Consider the following 23,608-nt stretch of genomic DNA (forward strand, 5'->3'; position numbering starts at 1 on the left):
GCCAGGAAAACATAAACTATCAGATCGATGGCGTTGCCAACCCTACATTGTTTGTCAATAACTATATCAGATCAGACCAGAAGGGCCATTAAAAACTTTGCATCAGAACCACCTATTGCCTATTTCAGAGGCTGTACGGGTACCTTCTGTCCCGTATTCTGAGCCATCTCAGCCTCCAGTACTGAGGTCTCAGAAAAGAACACCATGTACCCCTTCCTCCCTAGAAGAGGAAAATGATAATCCAATGTGGACTGTAACCAGAATGTTTCGTACCTTCCAGTGTTCTGAACATTGTTTTCCCTGTGATTATTTGGCAGTCAATGACCTCATACCTGTGCTCCAGCGGAGTGAGTTATGGGGAGAATAGTCCTTCTGGAATCTGCTGCTATACATTCCCATACCCTAAGACTACAAATCCCAGGGACCCTTGCAGTGGCCTGAAGGTTGCTGGGAGGGATGATAAAAGGAGTTTAGGAAGCCCGGGCATGCTCTCTTCCTCCTGGGCCTGACGCAAGATGGAAATACCACACTTAAAATCAACTGCAGACCTTTTGCCTGCTTAATTGATGAAGAAATAACGAAGGAGTAACCCACACCTGGCCATGAAACAGCTTTTGATTCAACTGTCCAATGACTTTTGGTCCCTTGAAAAAGGGGGATGGATATTCCTAAGAGCTGTAATCACAAGTTTTATTAAACACATTACCAATTCTTCATGTGCCCATCAATGCTTACCCCTACTGTTTCAAACATGCAGTCATGACTCCATAATGTCTATAGGTTAGATTTGAGCTTTACGCACCCCTGCACGGTGATTTATACTTATTTGTTCAATATATCTGCGATCTTCTCTCCTTATGTATGTTTATTGCTTGTTGTTTTTTATTATTTTATGATGTACTTCCAATACTCTTATGGGTAAGCCTATGGACCTGGCTTGTTAAACTACTTGTGTATTCCTCGCATTGTTAACTATGAGACTAATAGTTGATGTGTTAAAGTGGTTGTAAACCCCATTGGCGTCACTGGGGGGGGGGGGGGGGGGTGGCTGCGGGCTGCACCCGGGTGACACCTGTGGGCAGCAGCATTGCACAGTCTGCACACTCCGCTGATCTGTGGCTCTCTGGAATTGTGCCAAAATAGATTTTCCCTGGCTCTCGGCTGGCTCTCAGCTCAGACCGGAAATTCGCCCTTCCAGCCTTCTGCACTGCAGCTCCTCCCACTCTCCCTCTGAATGTTATTCACCGGCTGTCTCCCTCAGCAGAGCGGACCAAAACCGCCTCCTCCCTCCTCTCTATTTACATGTTCACAGGAGGAGGGAGTCCGAGGAGGGACACGCCGCTGTGCCTATCCCGCGCTGTTCTGAGGTCTGAACAGTGTATAGTATTTGTAGATGGACATATGCTGGGGGTGCTATGGGAGGGGGGACTACTAGCACAGGTGGAGAGGGGGTTCTGCACTGAGGGGGGTCTATGCTGATGACGGGGTCTACACTGAGGGGGGTCTATGCTGATGGAGGGGGGGTCTGCACTGAGGGGGGTCTATGCTGATGGAGGGGGGTCTGCACTGAGGGGGGTTTATGCTGATGATGGGGGGGTCTGCACTGAGGGGGTCTATGCTGATGGGGGGGTCTGCACTGAGGGGGGTCTATGCTGATAGAGGGGGGTTTGCACTGAAGGGGGTCTATGCTGATGATGGGGAGGTCTGCACTGTGGGGGTCTATGCTGATGGAGGGGGGCCTGCACTGAGGGAGTCTATGCTGATGGAGGGGAGTGTATATGCTGAGGGAGGGGGGTCTGCACTGGGGGGTCTATATTGGGGGGGGTGTCTATACTGAGGGAGGGGAGTCTATACTGAGGAAGAGAGAGGTCTGTACTGAGGGAGAGGGGTCTGTACTTAATGGGGGGGTTTATACTGAGGAAAAGGGGTCTGTACTGAGTGAGGGGGGTCTGTACTGCGGGAGGGGGGTTCTACTTAGTGGGGGGTCTGTACTTAATGGTACTAAATGAGAAAAACCTTCAGTATTTAACTGGCCAATATAATCTTGAATGACAGAGCATTTTAAAACTTCTAATTGGTAAGCAATACAGACCTTTAATATACTCTTGTTCATTCCTAAAGCCTGAGAATACACAATGAGAGTATCGGACGAATGATCGGTTGTTTTTATTTTGCATGCCACACACCGAAAATAAAGAGATTAATAAAGTTACAAAAAATTCTCATACGACACAATACAACTTCGGAAGTGATGTAGTGTGAGAAATTTACTAAAGCTGGTGCATACAGAATCTGGTTCAGCTGTGCATAGTAACCAATCCGCTTCTAACTTCAGCTTGTTCAATTAGGGTTTGACAATAAAACCTTGAAACTGATAGGTTTCTATGAAGAACTGCACCATATTTTGATCTCTTTAGTTTTAGTAAATCTCCCACAATGTGTCGTATTGTAATGTATTCTTTTGTTTCCAAGCCTGCGTGGTCTTGGTCTTCCAATTTTTCTTCAAATGAATACTGTACTGATTAAACAAATATCATACAAACTGGTATCGTACGAGAAAATTTTTCGTGTTTGTCCTTTCGAATTATTTCGGATGAACTGTCGTGATCGGCTCTCGAAAGCTGTGTACTGATGATCAGATTATTGTAGGATCGCTTCAAAAGCGGTATTTTGCTTCCGATTTTCTCATTGTGTGTACTAGGCTTGATAATGAGTTACTTTACATTGAAATAAGGTGTAGGATTGTTAAATTAAGCTGCCTTCAGTTGTTTAAAATGCCAGAGATAGTTAGATGGTAGGTGTATGTTTATTGATCCAGAAAAGACCAAGAAAACTAATTTGCTGCATTAGCATATTAATTGTCAGACAGATAAGATATCCTTTCCTTCCTCCTGCAAGGGAAAAGGACACCGCTTTCTCAATCAATATTCTATCTTCTAACTTGTTCAGCATATTCTTGTTTATCCCTTTCCATTCTAAATTCCACCTTGACTGTCACTAAAGTCTTGAAGGGCAATCCATTTATAGAAGAACAACATGCAAATAAAGAGGCCAGAATAATGCAACACAAAGGCAACTTTTTTTGTTAACCTCTTCGGAGCAGACTGTATATGTCCGAAATGTAAAGAAGGTCAGATCTTATAGACCTAGCACACTGTTGGTCGCATTTCACGTTTTTGCTATGTAATACGTAACTGGCACAGGTCTAAAGTTACATAGCAAACATAATTCAGGATCCTCTCATTCTGTGAAATTGAATTATATTTTAGGTGCTGGTCTACTAAAAAAACGGGGGGGGGGGGGGGGGGGTGTTGCAGGGGACCCTAAATACGGGTATAAAATGTAACATGTTACAAAAGGTAAACGTATCTTTTAACCATACCATTGTAAAAATAGATGCATTTGTAGGTGAAGCTTTACATATTTCAGGAAGTGCAATGCAAATCATACATGTGCATTGTGAAACCAGCAGTGAAGCCGCTAGGCTTCACTGCAGTATTCCCTTAGCTAAGATGCTGGCTCCTGGACCCGAAAATGATTGTAGAATTGGCTCAGGTGAGGACAGCACTGGATCCCTAGACAGTTAAGTGTCCTTATATTACAGTATTTGTATTACAGTATTATATTACAGTAAGTGTCCTTATCAGGGCTGGCCCAAGACATTGTGCTGCCTGGGTCCAAGAATTAAATGCTGCCCCCCCAAAAAAAATAAATCACGCCCACCAAAAGGCCCCCACATTCATTATTTTATATCATGAAAATTAAAACTAAAATTAATTAATGAATTGTCTATATGCAAAATTATGACATACCATGTTACCACTCCGCCATCTTGGCACCCTAGGGCATCCATGGGTGCAGTGTGTGTCAGCACAGTGGGCCCCCTCACCCCTCAGGGCCCGTGTGCAGTGAACATGTTGCACCCATGGATGATATGTCACAGGGATAGGGCTGTATAGGGGCAGACTAGGGCAGTATATGGACATGCTAGGGTAGTATATGGACAGTCTAGGGTAGTATATACACAGGCTAGGGCAGTATATACACAGGCTAGGATAGTATATAGACAGGCTAGGGCAGTATAGGGGCGGGCTGGGGTAGTATACAAGCTAGGGCTGTGTAGTGATTTTTGCGCATGACAGGTTATGCAACATTTGGCCATCCAGCAGATCAGCAGCCACTACTAGAAAAAATAATGGATACCCTTTGTGTCCTGTCACACAGAACTAACTTATATTACCTCTCTGTTGCTCTCTCCCAGTGCTCCCACAGCCTTCAGTGCCTAGCCTCATGCATGCACCAGAGCAGAAGAAGAAGGCGGGCTGGGCATGAGGCCGGCCACATCCCCTCCTCCAGTTCCACCCAATAGAAATGCAAGCCTTGCAAGCTATGCTCCAACATCGGCTGCTGGCGGAGCCGGTGGGGAAGAGATCTTTCATTGCTCTCTGTCTCCTGTGGGTACCCCAGCCCTGGCAGTACACACACTTGAGCTCTTCATGTGTGCTCGAGTGTTTAACAGCCAGGGTTAGACTGTGTGCGAGCACCCTCCCACCCGGCAACTATGAGTATGCGTGTTGAGGGCAGCAGGGCAGCCTTTTTTCAGGGCGCCGCCCCTCTCCAAGTGCTGCCTGGGTCCAATGGACCCAGTGGGACCCATGGTCTGACCCAGATCCTTATTATCCTTACAGTATTTGTAGCTGCTGACTTTTGATTTTTTGTGGGGAGACTGGAGAACTGCTTTAAGATGAAATCTTTCAGAACCAGTTAGAACAATTGTATAAAGCCAGAAAAATAGGATCTAAGAGGTTCAAACATCTTTAATAACTTAGGTTAGTCATTAAAGGGTGTCAAGTAAAACTAACATTTCCTATAATTAAGATATTTTCTTCAGCTATGTTTTTTTATGTGCTTATGCCTACAGATTAAATTTGCTAATTAATAATAATTTTAGTAATATATTGGTATTCAAGTAAAATATATTTCTATTGTAATATCCTATAAGCACTACCTGCCCATAAATTGGATCGTATGATTTGTACAAAGAGCAGAGACATATATTTAAGGTTGTGGGGGTGGGGAATTTAGACAGAAATGCAGACAGACTTTACATTCCTTTGTTCTGTATTGTCTGCACGTCTGCAACAAAGTGCTGAGTCTTCTTCATAAAGATGACCCATAATGCCCACAGAGTAGGTCATATGAATTACCTACTATGTGAGTCCAAAGCTTCCCTTTCTCCCATATTTTTATAACAAAATGTCAGGAAGGATGGCTTTATAAATGAAGACAGCACAAAATCTAGCTAACGGTTAATTACCAAGACACAGCAATGATACATGCATACATTCTTTCAGCCCTTGTAACTATGTATCTTACACAACCAGCATAACATCTAGTTATACAGTACAAGGCCACTCCATACTCTTCTGACCATGCTACATAATATGTAACAAGTGAAATGTGCATATTTCTTATTTGAAATCATATAAATGATGCTGCATTGTCATATATGAAGGTTTTTTTTTTTTTTTTTTTTTTTACAAAACAGGCAGTGTTCATTACACCAGCATATTTTTCTTTTAATACAAAAAAAAAACCCCAGCAACGTGTATATATTGAAATGCTACTTTCAATTGTATGCTTGATTTGAGATGGGAATGAGGGACACCTGTCGGCAAAAGTATGCAGGCATAGGACACACCCCCTTGCCATACCCCCTTAAAGGAGAATTGTACAAAAAAACAAAATTGGTTAAACCCACAAGTGCTTTTTTTTACCACTACTATTCCTTTATATTGGCTTTTGGAATTTACAAATGCAGCAATTTAGAAATCAGATGAAAGGTTTAGCGCTGAAAAACACTTTTTGATAGATAAAAAGTGCATTTTATATACAACTATATAGATCAGACCAAAATGAGGGACAAATGAGGAGGAATGAGGGACAGTGCTCCAAATCAGGGACAGTCCCTCGAAATCAGGGACAGTTGGGAGCTATGGTTTATTGTGCTGCCTGAAAATATTGCATACAGTCAACTCAATATGCAGAATGCAGTCCTTATTCTCAGCAAGAGCTTGATGTTAGCATGAGGAGCTCCTGATACTGGGGTGACTCCACAATCAGCCTTTAGCCTTCACTATCTGTTTGTGGTTACTTAGGACAGCAGATCATGTCTCCAAAGTGCATACTTGTCCTCAAAGCCAGCCCAACCCAGTTATACCTCCTTTGCCAATGCTCGCTCTCAGGGCTTTTTTTCTCAGAAAATAGGTGCAGGAACTCACCCTTCCAGCCCAAATCCCCGCCCACAACCACGCCCAAACCCCGCCCCAAACCACACCCAAACTCCATCCCCAGACACACCTTTCTTAGAGGAGAGAAGTACAGTGGCGTAAAATAACTGTAATAAGTAAGGCCTTAGAACCATAGGCGTGCGCAGCCTATTACATTAGGGTGTGCACCGAAAGCTCAAGCACACATACGTGTGTATATATATATATATATAGTCAAAAGTATTGGGACACCTGCCTTTACACACACATGACCTTTAATGACATCCCAGTCTTAGTCCGTAGGGTTCAATATAGAGTTGGCCCACCCTTTGCAGCTATAACAGCTTCAACTCTTCTGGGAAGGCCGTCCACAAGGTTTAGGAGTGTGTCTATGGGAATGTTTGACCATTCTTCCAGAAGGGCATTTTTTGAGGTCAGGACTCTGTGCAGGTCAGTCAAGTTCCTCTACCCCAAACTCGCTCATCCATGTCTTTACGGATCTTGCTTTGTGCACTGGTCCAAATCATTTGGTGGAGGGGGGATTATGGTGTGGGGGGGGGGATTATGGTGTGGGGTTGTTATTCAGGGGTTGGGCTTGGCACCTTAGTGCCGTAAAGGGAACTCTTCTGTCGTCAGCATACCAAGACATTTTGGACAATTTCATGCTCCCAACTTTGTGAGAACAGTTTGGGGATCTCCCCTTCCTGTTCCAACATGACTGCCCACCAGTGCACAAAGCAAGGTCCATAAAGACATGGACTTAGCAGGGGTGGTGGGAAATTAACTTCAAGTGCAATCATTCACATTATAACCGTAACTAAAACATATACAATTAAGTGTAACACTCTAAAAAATCACTCTAAAAAATAAAAATTCCAAAGTCCTATAATGGTGTGAACCTCCCAACTAAAAAGTTGTTGCACTTTAAGGTAATTTGTATTGCAATTATCTGAAGAGGGGTTTCCACCATCCCTGCTAAGGCAGCACTGATGGGCACTGATAGGCAGCACTGATGGGCACTAATAGGCTGCACTGATTGGCAGCATTGATGGGCACTAATTGGTAGCACTGATGTGCACTGATAGGTGGCAATGATAGGCAGCACTGATAGGTGGCACTGATGGGCGGCACTGATGGGCGCTTATTGTCAGCACTGATTGGCACTGATGGGCACTGATTGGTAGCACTTATGGCCACTGATAGGCTCTGATTTGCTGCACTGATAGGCAGCATTGGTTGACACTGATTGACAGCATTGGTTGGCACTGATTTACAGCATTGGTTGGCACTGATAGGGTGCACTGACTGGGACTGGTTGCCACTGATAGGCAGCATTGGTTGGCACTAATAGGCAGCATTGGTTGGCACTGATAAGCAGCATTGGTTGGCACTGGTTGGCACTGATAGGCAGAATTGGTTGGCACTGATAAGCAGCTCTGGCACGGATAGGCAGCACTGGTTGGCACTGATAAGCAGCACTGGCACTGATAGGCAGCATTGGTTGGCACTGGCACTGATAAGCAACACTGGCACTAATAGGCAGCATTGGTCGGCACTAATAATCAGCACTGATTTGCACTGATAGGCAGCACTGGTTTGCACTGGTTGGCACTGAAAGGCAGAATTGGTTGGCACTGATAAGCAGCACTGGCATGGATAGGCAGTACTGGTTGGCACTGATTGGCAGTACTGGTTGGCACTGATTGGCAGCATTGGTTGGCACTGATTGGCAGCATTGGTTGGCACTGATTGGCAGCATTGGTTGGCACTGATAGGCAGCACTGGTTTGCACTGATAGACAGCACTGGTTGGCACTGATAGGCAGAATTGGTTAGCACTGATAAGCAGCACTGGCATGGATAGGCAGTACTGGTTGGCACTGATTGGCAGCATTGGTTGGCACTGGCAGCATTGGTTGGCACTGATTGGCAGCATTGGTTGGCACTGATTGATTGGCATCATTGGTTGGCACTGATAGGCAGCATTGGGTGGCACAGATAGGGGAGAGGGGGAGTTTCACATTCAGGAGATCGTGAGAATTGCCAGAGCTGATCAGTGTATGAAACTGTCAGATAATGACACTGCATGCAGGGGGAGAGACCAGCTGTTAAAAGTCAGCGGTGATGCTGGTGGTGGGCAGGACGGAACAGTTACCAAACAGCAGCCAATAGGATAGGTCTGGGCGTGCCGCTACATTTCTATGGCTCCGCCCTCTCTCTGAAGCAGCCCAATCATTGGCTGGTGTTGGCGCTTGGTCCCGCCCACCCCCGACATCACGGCTGAGTTGTGATGACTTACAACTGAGCCGCGATGTCGGGGGTGGGCGGGACCAAGTGCTATAAACACCAGCCAATGTTTGAGCTGCTTTAGAGAGGGGGCGGGGCCACGTAAATGTAGCGGCCCGCCCAGACCCCATCCCATTGGCTGGTGTTTGATGGCCGTTCAGTCCCGCCCACCCCCGACATCACCCTGACATTAAGACAGCTGGTCTCACTTCCTGCATGCAGTGTCATTATCTGACAGTTTCATACACTGATCAGCTCTGGCAATTCTCACGATCTGCTGCCTGTGAAACTGTTTCACAGGCAGCGCGGGCCACACACTATCTTGGATGCAGCATTTTGGGGCAAATCTCTGGAGACAGCACGGGGTGATTAGGGTGTGCCCAGGCACACCCGGCACACCCCGTGCGCACGCCTATGCTTAGAACTGTGTATCACACATGGTTCAGGAATGTGTAAAACACAAAGTACAGGACTTTATAACACACAGGGCTCAGGAGTTTGTATTGTGCAATTGTGAGCAGTGCATATCACACAGGGTGCAGAAAAAAAAACAGCAAACAGGATAGTATTTACATTCAATGTGAAGCATCCCTTGTTCTCAGAAATATGGAGCATATAGCCCTGTGTACAGAGTGCAGGGGTCAGGAATATGTAACATAGAGCCCAGCACACAGAGAACGGTGGTAAAGCTATGTAATATGCAGTCCAGCATACAGAGTGCAGGGCTCAGGGGTATGTAATGCAAAACCCATTATGCAGCATTCAGGAGTAGGGATGAGCCGAACACCCCCCTGTTCGGTTCGCACCAGAACATGCGAACAGGAAAAAAGTTCGTTCGAACATGCGAACACCGTTAAAGTCTATGGGACACAAACATGAATAATCAAAAGTGCTAATTTTAACCACTTAAGGACCGCCTAACGCCGATTTACGTCGGCAAAGCGGCACGGGCAGGCAAAATCACGTACATGTACGTGATTTGCCTTCCGCGGGTGGGGGGTCCGATCGGACCCCCCCCCGCCGCCCGAGGTGGTCCCGTTCTGTTCCCCGGCGATCCGAGATGAGGGGGAGGCCATCCGTTCGTGGCCCCCCCCTCGCGATCGCCGCCGGCCAATGGGAACATTCCTTTGCTGCTGTATGCTAAACAGCAGAAAAGGAAATGATGTCATCTCCCCTCAGCTCGGTATTCCGTTCCAGCGCCGAGGGGAGAAGACATCAATGTAAGTGCACAACACACTACACACACAGTAGAACATGCCAGGCATACAAAACACCCCGATCCCCCCCCCGATCCCCCCCCAATCACCCCCCCCCCCCGTCACAAACTGACACCAGCAGGTTTTTTTTTTTTTTTTTTTTTTTTTTTTCTGATTACTGCATAGTGTCAGTTTGTGACAGTTACAGTGTTGGGACAGTTAGTATTACCCCCCTTTAGGTCTAGGATACCCCCCTAACCCCCCCTAATAAAGTTTTAACCCCTTGATCACCCCCTGTCACCAGTGTTGCTAAGCGATCATTTTTCTGATCGCTGTATTAGTGTCGCTGGTGACGCTAGTTAGGGACGTAAATATTTAGGTTCGCCGTCAGCGTTTTATAGCGTCAGGGACCCCCATATACTATCTAATAAATGTTTTAACCCCTTGATTGTCCCCTAGTTAACCCTTTCACCACTGATCACCGTATAAACGTTACGGTTGACGCTGGTTAGTTCGTTTATTTTTTATAGTGTCAGGGCACCCGCCGTTTATTACCGAATAAAGGTTTAGCCCCCTGATCGCCCGGCGGTGATATGCGTCGCCCCAGGCAGTGTCAGATTAGCGCCAGTACCGCTAACACCCACGCACGCAGCATACGCCTCCCTTAGTGGTATAGTATCTGATCGGATCAATATCTGATCCGATCAGATCTATACTAGCGTCCCCAGCAGTTTAGGGTTCCCAAAAACGCAGTGTTAGCGGGATCAGCCCAGATACCCGCTAGCACCTGCGTTTTGCCCCTCCGCCCGGCCCACCCAAGTGCAGTATCGATCGATCGCTGTCACTTACAAAACACTAAACGCATAACTGCAGCGTTCGCAGAGTCAGGCCTGATCCCTGCGATCGCTAACAGTTTTTTTGGTAGCATTTTGGTGAACTGGCAAGCACCAGCCCCAAGCAGCGTCAGATTAGCGCCAGTACCGCTAACACCCACGCACGCACCGTACACCTCCCTTAGTGGTATAGTATCTAATCGGATCAATATCTGATCCGATCAGATCTATACTAGCGTCCCCAGCAGTTTAGGGTTCCCAAAAACGCAGTGTTAGCGGGATCAGCCCAGATACCTGCTAGCACCTGCGTTTTGCCCCTCCGCCCGGCCCGGCCCACCCAAGTGCAGTATCGATCGATCACTGTCCCTTACAAAACACTAAACGCATAACTGCAGCGTTCGCAGAGTCAGGCCTGATCCCTGCGATCGCTAACAGTTTTTTTGGTGGCGTTTTGGTGAACTGGCAAGCACCAGCCCCAGGCAGCATCAGGTTAGCGCCAGTACCGCTAACACCCACGCACGCAGCATACACCTCCCTTAGTGGTATAGTATCTGAACGGATCAATATCTGATCCGATCAGATCTATACTAGCATCCCCAGCAGTTTAGGGTTCCCAAAAACGCAGTGTTAGCGGGATCAGCCCAGATACCTGCTAGCACCTGTGTTTTGCCCCTCCGCCCGGCCCAGCCCAGCCCACCCAAGTGCAGTATCGATCGATCACTGACACTTACAAAACACTAAACGCATAACTGCAGCGTTCGCAGAGTCAGGCCTGATCCCTGCGATCGCTAACAGTTTTTTTGGTAGCGTTTTGGTGAACTGGCAAGCACCAGCGGCCTAGTACACCCCGGTCGTAGTCAAACCAGCACTGCAGTAACACTTGGTGACGTGGCGAGTCCCATAAGTGCAGTTCAAGCTGGTGAGGTGGCAAGCACAAGTGTGTCCCGCTGCCACCAAGAAGAAGACAAACACAGGCCCGTCGTGCCCATAGTGCCCTTCCTGCTGCATTCGCCAATCCTAATTGGGAACCCACCACTTCTGCAGCGCCCGTACTTCCCCCATTCACATCCCCAACCAAATGCAGTCGGCTGCATGAGAGGCATTTTCTTTATGTCCTCCCGAGTACCCCTACCCAACGAACCCCCAAAAAAGATGTTGTGTCTGCAGGAAGCGCGGATATAGGCGTGACACCCGCTATTATTGTCCCTCCTGTCCTGACAATCCTGGTCTTTGCATTGGTGAATGTTTTGAACGCTACCATTCACTAGTTGAGTATTAGCGTAGGGTACAGCATTGCACAGACTAGGACACACTTTCACAGGGTCTCCCAAGATGCCATCACATTTTGAGAGACCCGAACCTGGAACCGGTTACAGTTACAAAAGTTAGTTACAAAAAAAGTGTCAAAAAAAAATATATATATAAAATAAAAAAAAATAGTTGTCGTTTTATTGTTCTCTCTCTCTCTATTCTCTCTCTATTGTTCTGCTCTTTTTTACTGTATTCTATTCTGCAATGTTTTATTGTTATTATGTTTTATCATGTTTGCTTTTTCAGGTATGCAATTTTTTATACTTTACCGTTTACTGTGCTTTATTGTTAACCATTTTTTTGTCTTCAGGTACGCCATTCACGACTTTGAGTGGTTATACCAGAATGATGCCTGCAGGTTTAGGTATCATCTTGGTATCATTCTTTTCAGCCAGCGGTCGGCTTTCATGTAAAAGCAATCCTAGCGGCTAATTAGCCTCTAGACTGCTTTTACAAGCCGTGGGAGGGAATGCCCCCCCCCCCCCCACCGTCTTCCGTGTTTTTCTCTGGCTCTCCTGTCTCAACAGGGAACCTGAGAATGCAGCCGGTGATTCAGCCAGCTGACCATAGAGCTGATCAGAGACCAGAGTGGCTCCAAACATCTCTATGGCCTAAGAAACCGGAAGCTACGAGCATTTTATGACTTAGATTTCGCCGGATGTAAATAGCGCCATTGGGAAATTGGGGAAGCATTTTATCATACCGATCTTGGTGTGGTCAGATGCTTTGAGGGCAGAGGAGAGATCTAGGGTCTAATAGACCCCAATTTTTTCAAAAAAGAGTACCTGTCACTACCTATTGCTATCATAGGGGATATTTACATTCCCCGAGATAACAATAAAAATGATTAAAAAAAAAAATATGAAAGGAACAGTTTAAAAATAAGATAAAAAAAAGCAGAAAAATAATAAAGAAAAAAAAAAAAAAAAAAAAAAGCACCCCTGTCGCCCCCTGCTCTCGCGCTAAGGCGAACGCAATCGGCGGTCTGTCGTCAAAAGTAAACAGCAATTGCACCATGCATGTGAGGTATCACCGCGAAGGTCAGATCGAGGGCAGTAATTTTTGCAGTAGACCTCCTCTGTAGATCTAAAGTGGTAACCTGTAAAGGCTTTTAAAGGCTTTTAAAAATGTATTTATTTTGTTGCCACTGCACGTTTGTGCGCAATTTTAAAGCATGTCATGTTTGGTATCCATGTACTCGGCCTAAGATCATCTTTTTTATTTCATCAAACATTTGGGCAATATAGTGTGTTTTAGTGCATTAAAATTTAAAAAAGTGTGTTTTTTCCCCAAAAAATGCGTTTGAAAAATCGCTGCGCAAATACTGTGTGAAAAAAAAAAATGAAACACCCACCATTTTAATCTGTAGGGCATTTGCTTTAAAAAAATATATAATGTTTGGGGGTTCAAAGTAATTTTTTTGCAAAAAAAAAATAACTTTTTCATGTAAACAAAAAGTGTCAGAAAGGGCTTTGTCTTCAAGTGGTTAGAAGAGTGGGTGATGTGTGACATAAGCTTCTAAATGTTGTGCATAAAATGCCAGGACAGTTCAAAACCCCCCCAAATGACCCCATTTTGGAAAGTAGACACCCCAAGCTATTTGCTGAGAGGCATGTCGAGTCCATGGAATATTTTATATTGCGACACAAGTTGCGGGAAAGAGACACATTTTTTTTTTTTTTTTTGCACAAAGTTGTCACTAAATGTTATATTGCTCAAACATGCCATGGGAATATGTGAAATTACACCCCAAAATACATTCTGCTGCTTCTCCTGAGTACGGGGATACCACATGTGTGAGACTTTTTGGGAGCCTAGCCACGTACGGGACCCCGAAAACCAAGCACCGCCTTCAGGCTTTCTAAGGGCGTGAATTTTTGATTTCACTCTTCACTGCCTATCACCGTTTCGGAGGCCATGGAAAGCCCAGGTGGCACAAACCCCCCCCAAATGACCCCATTTTGGAAAGTAGACACCCCAAGCTATTTGCTGAGAGGTATAGTGAGTATTTTGCAGACCTCACTTTTTGTCACAAAGTTTTGAAAATTGAAAAAAGAAAAAAAAAATGTTTTTTCTTGTCTTTCTTCATTTTCAAAAACAAATGAGAGCTGCAAAATACTCACCATGCCTCTCAGCAAATAGCTTGGGGTGTCTACTTTCCAAAATGGGGTCATTTGGGGGGTTTTGTGCCACCTGGGCATTCCATGGCCTCCGAAACTGTGATAGGCAGTGAAGAGTGAAATCAAAAATTTTCACCCTTAGAAATCCTGAAGGCGGTGATTGGTTTTCGGGGTCCCGTACGCGGCTAGGCTCCCAAAAAGTCCCACACATGTGGTATCCCCATACTCAGGAGAAGCAGCTAAATGTATTTTGGGGTGCAATTCCACATATGCCCATGGTCTGTGTGAGCAATATATCATTTAGTGACAACTTTATGCAAAAAAAAAAAAAAAAAAAAGTGTCACTTTCCCACAACTTGTGTCAAAATATAAAATATTCCATGGACTCAATATGCCTCTCAGCAAATAGCTTGGGGTGTCTACTTTCCAAAATGGGGTCATTTTGGGGGGTTTTGTGCCACCTGGGCATTCCATGGCCTCCGAAACTGTGATAGGTAGTGAGGAGTAAAATCAAAAATTTACACCCTTAGAAATCCTAAAGGTGGTGATTGGTTTTCGGGGCCCCGTACGCGGCTAGGCTCCCAAAAAGTCCCACACATGTGGTATCCCCATACTCAGGAGAAGCAGCTGAATGTATTTTGGGGTGCAATTCCACATAGGCCCATGGCCTGTGTGAGCAATATATCATTTAGTGACAACTTTTTGTAAATATTTTTTTTTTTTTTTTGTCATTATTCAATCACTTGGGACAAAAAAAATAAATATTCAATGGGTTCAACATGCCTCTCAGCAATTTCCTTGGGGTGTCTACTTTCCAAAATGGGGTCACTTGGGGGGTTTTGTACTGCCCTGCCATTTTAGCACCTCAAGAAATGACATAGGCAGTCATAAACTAAAAGCTGTGTAAATTACAGAAAATGTACCCTAGTTTGTAGACGCTATAACTTTTGCGTAAACCAATAAATATACGCTTATTGACATTTTTTTTACCAAAGACATGTGGCCGAATACATTTTGGCCTAAATGTATGACTAAAATTTAGTTTATTGGATTTTTTTTATAACAAAAAGTAGAAAATATCATTTTTTTTCAAAATTTTCGGTCTTTTTCCGTTTATAGCGCAAAAAATAAAAACCGCAGAGGTGATCAAATACCATCAAAAGAAAGCTCTATTTGTGGGAAGAAAAGGACGCAAATTTCGTTTGGGTACAGCATTGCATGACCGCGCAATTAGCAGTTAAAGCGACGCAGTGCCAAATTGGAAAAAGACCTCTGGTCCTTAGGCAGCATAATGGTCCGGGGCTCAAGTGGTTAAAGGCTTATATGCAAGTTATTGTCATAAAAAGTGTTTGGGGACCTGGGTCCTGCCCCAGGGGACATGGATCAATGCAAAAAAAAGTTTTAAAAACGGCCGTTTTTTCAGGAGCAGTGATTTTAATAATGCTTAAAGTCAAACAATAAAAGTGTAATATCCCTTTAAATTTCGTACCTGGGGGGTGTCTATAGTATGCCTGTAAAGGGGCGCATGTTTCCTGTGTTTAGAACAGTCTGACAGCAAAATGACATTTTGAAGGAAAAAACTCATTTAAAACTACCCGCGGCTATTGCATTGCCGACAATACACATAGAAGTTCATTGATAAAAACGGCATGGGAATTCCCCAAAGGGGAACCCCGAACCAAAATTAAAAAAAAAAAATGACGTGGGAGTCCTCCTAAATTCCATACCAGGCCCTTCAGGTCTGGTATGGATATTAAGGGGAACCCCGGCCAAAATTAAAAAAAAAAAAATGACGTGGGGTTCCCCCTAAATTCCATACCAGACCCTTCAGGTCTGGTATGGATTTTAAGGGGAACCCCGCGCCAAAAAAAAAAAAAAAAAACGGCGTGGGGTCCCCCCAAAAATCCATACCAGACCCTTATCCGAGCACGCAACCTGGCAGGCCGCAGGAAAAGAGGGGGGGACGAGAGTGCAGCCCCCCCTCCCTCCTGAACCGTACCAGGCCACATGCCCTCAACATTGGGAGGGTGCTTTGGGGTAGCCCCCCAAAACACCTTGTCCCCATGTTGATGAGGACAAGGGCCTCATCCCCACAACCCTGGCCGGTGGTTGTGGGGGTCTGCGGGCGGGGGGCTTATCGGAATCTGGAAGCCCCCTTTAACAAGGTGACCCCCAGATCCCGGCCCCCCCCTGTGTGAAATGGTAAGGGGGTACATAAGTACCCCTACCATTTCACGAAAAAAGTGTCAAAAATGTTAAAAATGACAAGAGACAGTTTTTGACAATTCCTTTATTTAAATGCTTCTTCTTTCTTCTATCTTCCTTCATCTTCTGGTTCTTCTGGTTCTTCTGGCTCTTCTGGTTCTTCCTCCGGCGTTCTCGTCCAGCATCTCCTCCGCGGCGTCTTCTGTCTTCTTCTCCTCGGGCCGCTCCGCACCCATGGCATGGGGGGGAGGCTCCCGCTCTTCTCTTCTTCTTTTCTTCTCTTCTTCTCTTCTTCATTTTCTTCTCCGGGCCGCTCCGCAATCCATGCTGGCATGGAGGGAGGCTCCCGCTGTGTGACGGCGCTCCTCATCTGACAGTTCTTAAATAACGGGGGGCGGGGCCACCCGGTGACCCCGCCCCCCTCTGACGCACGGTGACTTGACGGGACTTCCCTGTGGCATTCCCCGTGATGTCACAGGGAAGTCCCGTCAAGTCACCGTGCGTCAGAGGGGGGCGGGGTCACCGGGTGGCCCCGCCCCCCGTTATTTAAGAACTGTCAGACGAGGAGCGCCGTCACACAGCGGGAGCCTCCCTCCATGCCAGCATGGATTGCGGAGCGGCCCGGAGAAGAAAATGAAGAAGAGAAGAAGAGAAGAAAAGAAGAAGAGAAGAGCGGGAGCCTCCCCCCCATGCCATGGGTGCGGAGCGGCCCGAGGAGAAGAAGATAGAAGACGCCGCGGAGGAGATGCTGGACGAGAACGCCGGAGGAAGAACCAGAAGAGCCAGAAGAACCAGAAGAACCAGAAGATGAAGGAAGATAGAAGAAAGAAGAAGCATTTAAATAAAGGAATTGTCAAAAACTGTCTCTTGTCATTTTTAACATTTTTGACACTTTTTTCGTGAAATGGTAGGGGTACTTATGTACCCCCTTACCATTTCACACAGGGGGGGGGCCGGGATCTGGGGGTCACCTTGTTAAAGGGGGCTTCCAGATTCCGATAAGCCCCCCGCCCGCAGACCCCCACAACCACCGGCCAGGGTTGTGGGGATGAGGCCCTTGTCCTCATCAACATGGGGACAAGGTGTTTTGGGGGGCTACCCCAAAGCACCCTCCCAATGTTGAGGGCATGTGGCCTGGTACGGTTCAGGAGGGAGGGGGGGCCGCACTCTCGTCCCCCCCTCTTTTCCTGCGGCCTGCCAGGTTGCGTGCTCGGATAAGGGTCTGGTATGGATTTTTGGGGGGACCCCACGCCGTTTTTTTTTTTTTTTTTGGCGCGGGGTTCCCCTTAAAATCCATACCAGACCTGAAGGGTCTGGTATGGAATTTAGGGGGAACCCCACATCATTTTTTTTTTTAAATTTTGGCCGGGGTTCCCCTTAATATCCATACCAGACCTGAAGGGCCTGGTATGGAATTTAGGGGGACTCCCACGTCATTTTTTTTTTTTAATTTTGGTTCGGGGTTCCCCTTTGGGGAATTCCCATGCCGTTTTTATCAATGAACTTCTATGTGTATTGTCGGCAATGCAATAGCCGCAGGTAGTTTTAAATTAGTTTTTTCCTTCAAAATGTCATTTTGCTGTCAGACTGTTCTAAACACAGGAAACATGCGCCCCTTTACAGGCACACTATAGACACCCCCCAGGTACGAAATTTAAAGGGATATTACACTTTTATTGATTGACTTTAAGCATTATTAAAATTACTGCTCCTGAAAAAACGGCCGTTTTTAAAACTTTTTTTTGCATTGATCCATGTCCCCTGGGGCAGGACCCAGGTCCCCAAACACTTCTTATGACAATAACTTGCATATTAGCCTTTAAAATTAGCACTTTTGATTTCTCCCATAGACTTTTAAAGGGTGTTCCGCGGCATTCGAATTTGCCGCGAACACCCCAAATTGTTCGCTGTTCGGTGAACTTGCGAACAGCCAATGTTCGAGTCGAACATGAGTTCGACTCGAACTCGAAGCTCATCCCTATTCAGGAGTACCATACCGAGGCCTTTAACCACTTGCTTACTGGGCACTTAAACCCCCCTCCTGCTCAGACCAATTTTCAGCTTTCAGCGCTGTCGCACTTTGAATGACAATTACGCGGTCATACAACACTGTACCCAAATAAAATTTTAATTCATTTTTTCCCACAAATAGAGCTTTCTTTTGGTGGTATTTAATCACAGCTGGGATTTAAATTTTTTGCTAAACAAACAAAAAAAAAGATGGAAAATTTTGAAAAAAAAATCATGTTTCATAGTTTGTTATAAAATTTTGCAAACAGGTAATTTTCTCCTTCGTTGATATGCGCTGATGAGGCGGCATTGGTGGGCACTGATAGGCACAGTTAAGGCGGCACTGATAAGGTGGCACTGATGGGGACACATAAGGCGGTACTGATGGGCACAGATAAGGCGGCACTGATGGCCACTGATAAGATGGCACTGATGGGCCCTGATGGGTGGCACTGATGGGTGGCAATGATGGGCACTGATAGGTACCACTGATAGATGGCGCTGATGGACACTGATAGGTGGCACTGATGGGCACTGGTAGGTGACACTGATGGGCACTGATAGGTGGCACTGATGTGCAGCACTATTGTTGAGGCACTGATAGGTGGCACTGTGGGCACTTATAGGTGGCACTGATGGGTGGCATTGTGGGCACTGATGGGTGGCACTGTGGGCACTGGTAGGCGGCACTGTTGCCTACTGCTAGGTGGCACTGGCAGGGGGCACAGAAGGTCTGCAGCAGCTTGCCGTGATTGGGACTGATGTCCCTCTCACAGCCGTCGGTGATCAGCTTTTTTTTCCTCCTCACGCTGTCCGCTGAGCCGGCGGATGACAAGTCCGTCTCTGCACTCTGTGCAGGGACGGACCTGTCAGAGTGTCCGCTCTCCCCTATGGGGGGGATCGGATGATTACGGACCGCCTGTCCGTTTTCATCCAATCTGCCAGATGGATGGAAAATATTGTTTCCATCCGTCTGGATTTTGCGGATCGGGGCAGATCGGATATCAGCGGACATGTCACCGCTGACATCCGTAGCTCCATAGAGATGTATGGAGCGACCGTTCAGATCCGCCTAAAAAACTGACAGGTGGATCTGAACGGTCCGCACATGTGAAAGGGGCCTAAAGCTCGCCCCAATCCTCAGCTCTCACCTTTGCCACCCACCTCTGCACCCCCAGCTTTCCCTACAGCTCCCACCTCTACACAACCTCCCCCAACCTCCACAGCTCTCATTTTATACAACCTGACTTCTGCCCTCTGCAGCTCTTACCTCTGTACAAAGCTCCCTTCCCAGTTCTCCTCTCTGGACAAATTCCCCCCTCCTCCTTACTGCACAATACCCCCCCCCCCCTTTCACAGTTATCCTCTCACTGTGAACTCAGTCTCTGGAGGGCTCTCCACCCCCCCCCCCCCCCTCGTTTTTCATTCAGAACTCCCTCACCTCTTCCACTGATGATCCAGTTCTCCAATCCATGTGTTATGCCTCAGACGATTGAGAACTGTAGCTGGGGCGGAGTTTCAGGGCTTCTCTGCTCCTTGCTCAGTGCTACAGTGTGAGAAGAGGCAGGGACAGAAGCTGCTGCTTGAATGAACACAGGCAGCTGTATGTTGCCATGCTGAGACCTGAAGATCTCAAAAGGCAGCAGCCCTGTGTGCTCAGCGCTAGTGTGAGATCAGAGCAGAGAGAGCTGCCTGTCAGAGGTGCCGGAACTGCGTTCCGTCAAGTTCCGGCTGAAAAAAAGCCCTGCTCGCTCTCATCCAATAACAATGCATGGAGCGTCCAGGTGTAGGAAGCATACATACCTCCCAACTTTTTGAGATGGGAATGAGATACACCTATCAGCAAAAGTGCGCAGACATATGACACACCCCTTGCCACGCCCCCTTACATTGGAAATGTACAAAAAACAAGATTGCTTAAACCCTAAAGTGCTTTTTTTACCACTAATATTCCTTTATATTTGCTTTTGAAATTTACAAATGCAGCAATTTAGAAATCAGATGAAAGGTTTATTGCTGGAAAACCTTTTAGCAGCTATTTGCTAGCCCCAAGCGTCTTTATATGACTTGAGGGACTAACATCTCTATTCTGCCTAGCATCCAACACCAGTCAGTCCTGGGGCTTTTAGTTTTGGCTGCAACAGAGGCAGGAATGGCAAGGTGACGGTGTTTCTTTAACTAGACTGTTGGCGGTCTGTCTGGCTGTTCATGTCCTGGATTCCTTCAGTGAATGTTTGGACTGTATTTTCACTCAGCTTATCTGTTCTTATTCTCATCATGTGCCCTATATACTCATCTGAAACCAAGATTCGGTCTAGGATTGGTTTATCTGTGCCTGATCTGACCATCAGCATGCTGACTCTGTTTCTTTGACTATCTGTGTGAGGACATACACCACTTTAGCATTAAATGAGATTGTCGGACAAATGACTGTCCATTTTCTGTTGCATGCTAGTCTCCATATCGAAAATTAAGAGACTACCAAAGTTATGAAAATTCTCATACAACAGAATAAAAATTCAGAAGTGATGTCATGTATTGTATTGTATTTTCAGATGAAGACTGTTACTGATTAAACAAAAATCGTATGATCTTGGTATCGTACGATAAAAATTTTCATGTTTGTCCTAGGGTTGCCACCTGTCCAGGATTCAATCGGACAGTCCGGGTTTCAGTCTGTCTGATACCTGGACACAATATTCAGACTGGGCTGTGGCTCCTTAAGTAACTGAGACAATTACACAAAACTTTGTTCTCATCTGGGAGCTGCAGGCCGCTGTCTGGGGGCCAGGTCCAGCATTTCTGGGGGGGGAAGAGGGGGGGTAGTGATGATGTCAGCAAGAGCAGTTTGGCTACACCCACTGTTCCAGCTGTCCCAGGTCTTTTATAATTCTATAGTGTATACTACGGAAAAAAGAACTTGCCCTGTGCCGCTAAAGTGTTCAGGTTTGGCTTGAAGAAAAGGTGGCAACCCTAGTTTGTCCCTTTCGATAATATTGGATGAACTGTGGTGATCGGCTCTCGAAAGCTGTGTACTAATCATTTGATTATCATATGAAAGCGGTATTTTTCTTCCGATTTTCTGATTGCGTGTACGGGCCATTCCAACATCACCAGAACAAATCCCATGATAACAGCCCTTAATTTACCTAATCATAAAAGTGACCTCATTCTCACCTCTACATATGTACCTTTTTGGGGAATTTAAAGCAGAACTAAACTCTCTTGCCTTTTACAGCCAAGGAAGCTGCCACCTTAGCATCTATTTTTTTATCTACATTTGCCATGGTGCTGCACATGTGATTAGTTATGACACCAGCCATTTGATGACTTGACAGTTTGAGCACAGAGCTCATGCAACTGTGACAGTTATCATTTGTGGCATGTCTGTTTTGGGAAGCTTAAAGTAATTGTAAAGCTTCTTTTTTTTTTAATTAAAAATATAAACATGTATATAATAGTGTTCTCCCGCACTCCAAATAACAAAGAAAAATGACAACCAATGCTGCTACTTACAACCATAAATGTAAAAACCAGTGAAAATAAAATATATATACCAAAGTGCATATATAGCAAAATTCACAGTAGCGCAACAATAACACCTAATTAATTCAGTGTTCAATACAAAAATGTAATGATCAAATATATACAGTATCTCACAAAATTGAGTACACCCCTCACATTTTTGTAAGTATTTTATTATATCTTTTCATGTGACAACACTGAAGAAATGACACTTTGCTACAATGTAAAGTAGTGAGTGTACAGCTTGTATAACAGTGTAAATTTGCTGTCCCCTCAAAATAACTCAACACACAGTCATTAATGTCTAAACCGCTGGCAACAAAAGTGAGTACACCCCTAAGTTAAAATGTCCAAATTGGGCCTAAAGTTTCAATATTTTGTGTGGCCATCATTATTTTCCAGCACTGCCTTAACCCTCTTGGGCGTGGAGTTCACAAGAGCTTCACAGGTTGCCACCGGAGTCCTTTTCCACTCCTCCATGACGACATCACGGAGCTGGCGGATGTTAGAGACCTTGTGCTCCTCCACCTTCCGTTTGAGGATGTCCCACAGATGCTCAATAGGGTTTAGGTCTGGAGACATGCTTGGCCAGTCCATCACCTTTACTCTCAGCTTCTTTAGCAAGGCAGTGGCCGTCTTGGAGGTATGTTAGGGGTCGTTATCATGTTGGAATACTGCCCTGCGGCCCAGTCTGCAAAGAATGGGGATCATGTTCTGTTTTAGTATGTCACAGTACATGTTGGCATTCATGGTTCCCTCAATGAATTGTAGCTCCCCAGTGCCAGCAGCACTCATGCAGCCCTAGATCATGACACTCCCACCAACGTGCTTAACTGTAGGCAAGACACACTTGTCTTTGTACTCATCACCTGGTTGCCGCCACACACACTTGACACTATCTGAACCAAATAAGTTTATCTTGGTCTCAGCAGACCACAGGACATGGTTTCAGTAATCCATGTCCTTAGCCTTCTTGTCTTCAGCAAACTGTTTGAGGGCTTTATTGTGCATCATCTTTATAAGAGGCTTCCTTCTGGGACGACAGCCATGCAGACCAATTTGATGCAGTGTGAGGCGTATGGTCTGAGCCATAGGCGTGCGCAGCCTATTGCATTAGGGTGTGCACCCGAAAGCTCAAGCACACATACATATATTGTCAAAAGTACCTTTACACGCACATGAACTTTAATGCCGTCTTAGTCCATAGGGTTCAATATTGAGTTGGCCCACCCTTTGCAGCTATAAAAGCTTCAACTCTTCTAGGAAGGCTGTCCACAAGGTTTAGGAGTGTGTCTATGGGAATGTTTGACCATTCTTCCAGAAGGGCATTTGTGAGGTCAGGCGCTGATGTTGGACAAGAAGATCTGGCTCGCAGTCTCCACTCGAATTCATCCCAAAGGTGTTCTATCGGGTTGAGGTCAGGACTCTTTGCAGGTCAGTCAAGTTCCTCCACCCCAAACTCGCTCATCCATGTCTTTATGGACCTTGCTTTCTGCACTGGTCCAAATCATTTGATGGAGGGGGGATTATGGTGTGGAGTTGTTTTTCAGGGGTTGGGCTTGGCCCCTTAGTTCCAGTAAAGGGAACTCTTAAGGCGTCAGCATACCAAGACATTTTGGACAATTTCATGCTCTCAACTTTGAGGGAACAGTTTGGGGATGACCCCTTCCAACATGACTGCGCACCAGTGCACAAAGCAAGGTCCATAAAGACATGGACTTAGCAGGGGTGGTGGGAAATTAACTTCAAGTGCAATAATTCACATTATAACTGTAACTAAAACATATACAATTAAGTGTAACACTCTAAAAAATAAAAAATCCAAAGTGCTATAATGGTGTGAACCTTCCAACT

Source organism: Aquarana catesbeiana, linkage group LG01, assembly GCF_042186555.1.
Source record: "Aquarana catesbeiana isolate 2022-GZ linkage group LG01, ASM4218655v1, whole genome shotgun sequence".
Classification (NCBI taxonomy): domain Eukaryota; kingdom Metazoa; phylum Chordata; class Amphibia; order Anura; family Ranidae; genus Aquarana; species Aquarana catesbeiana.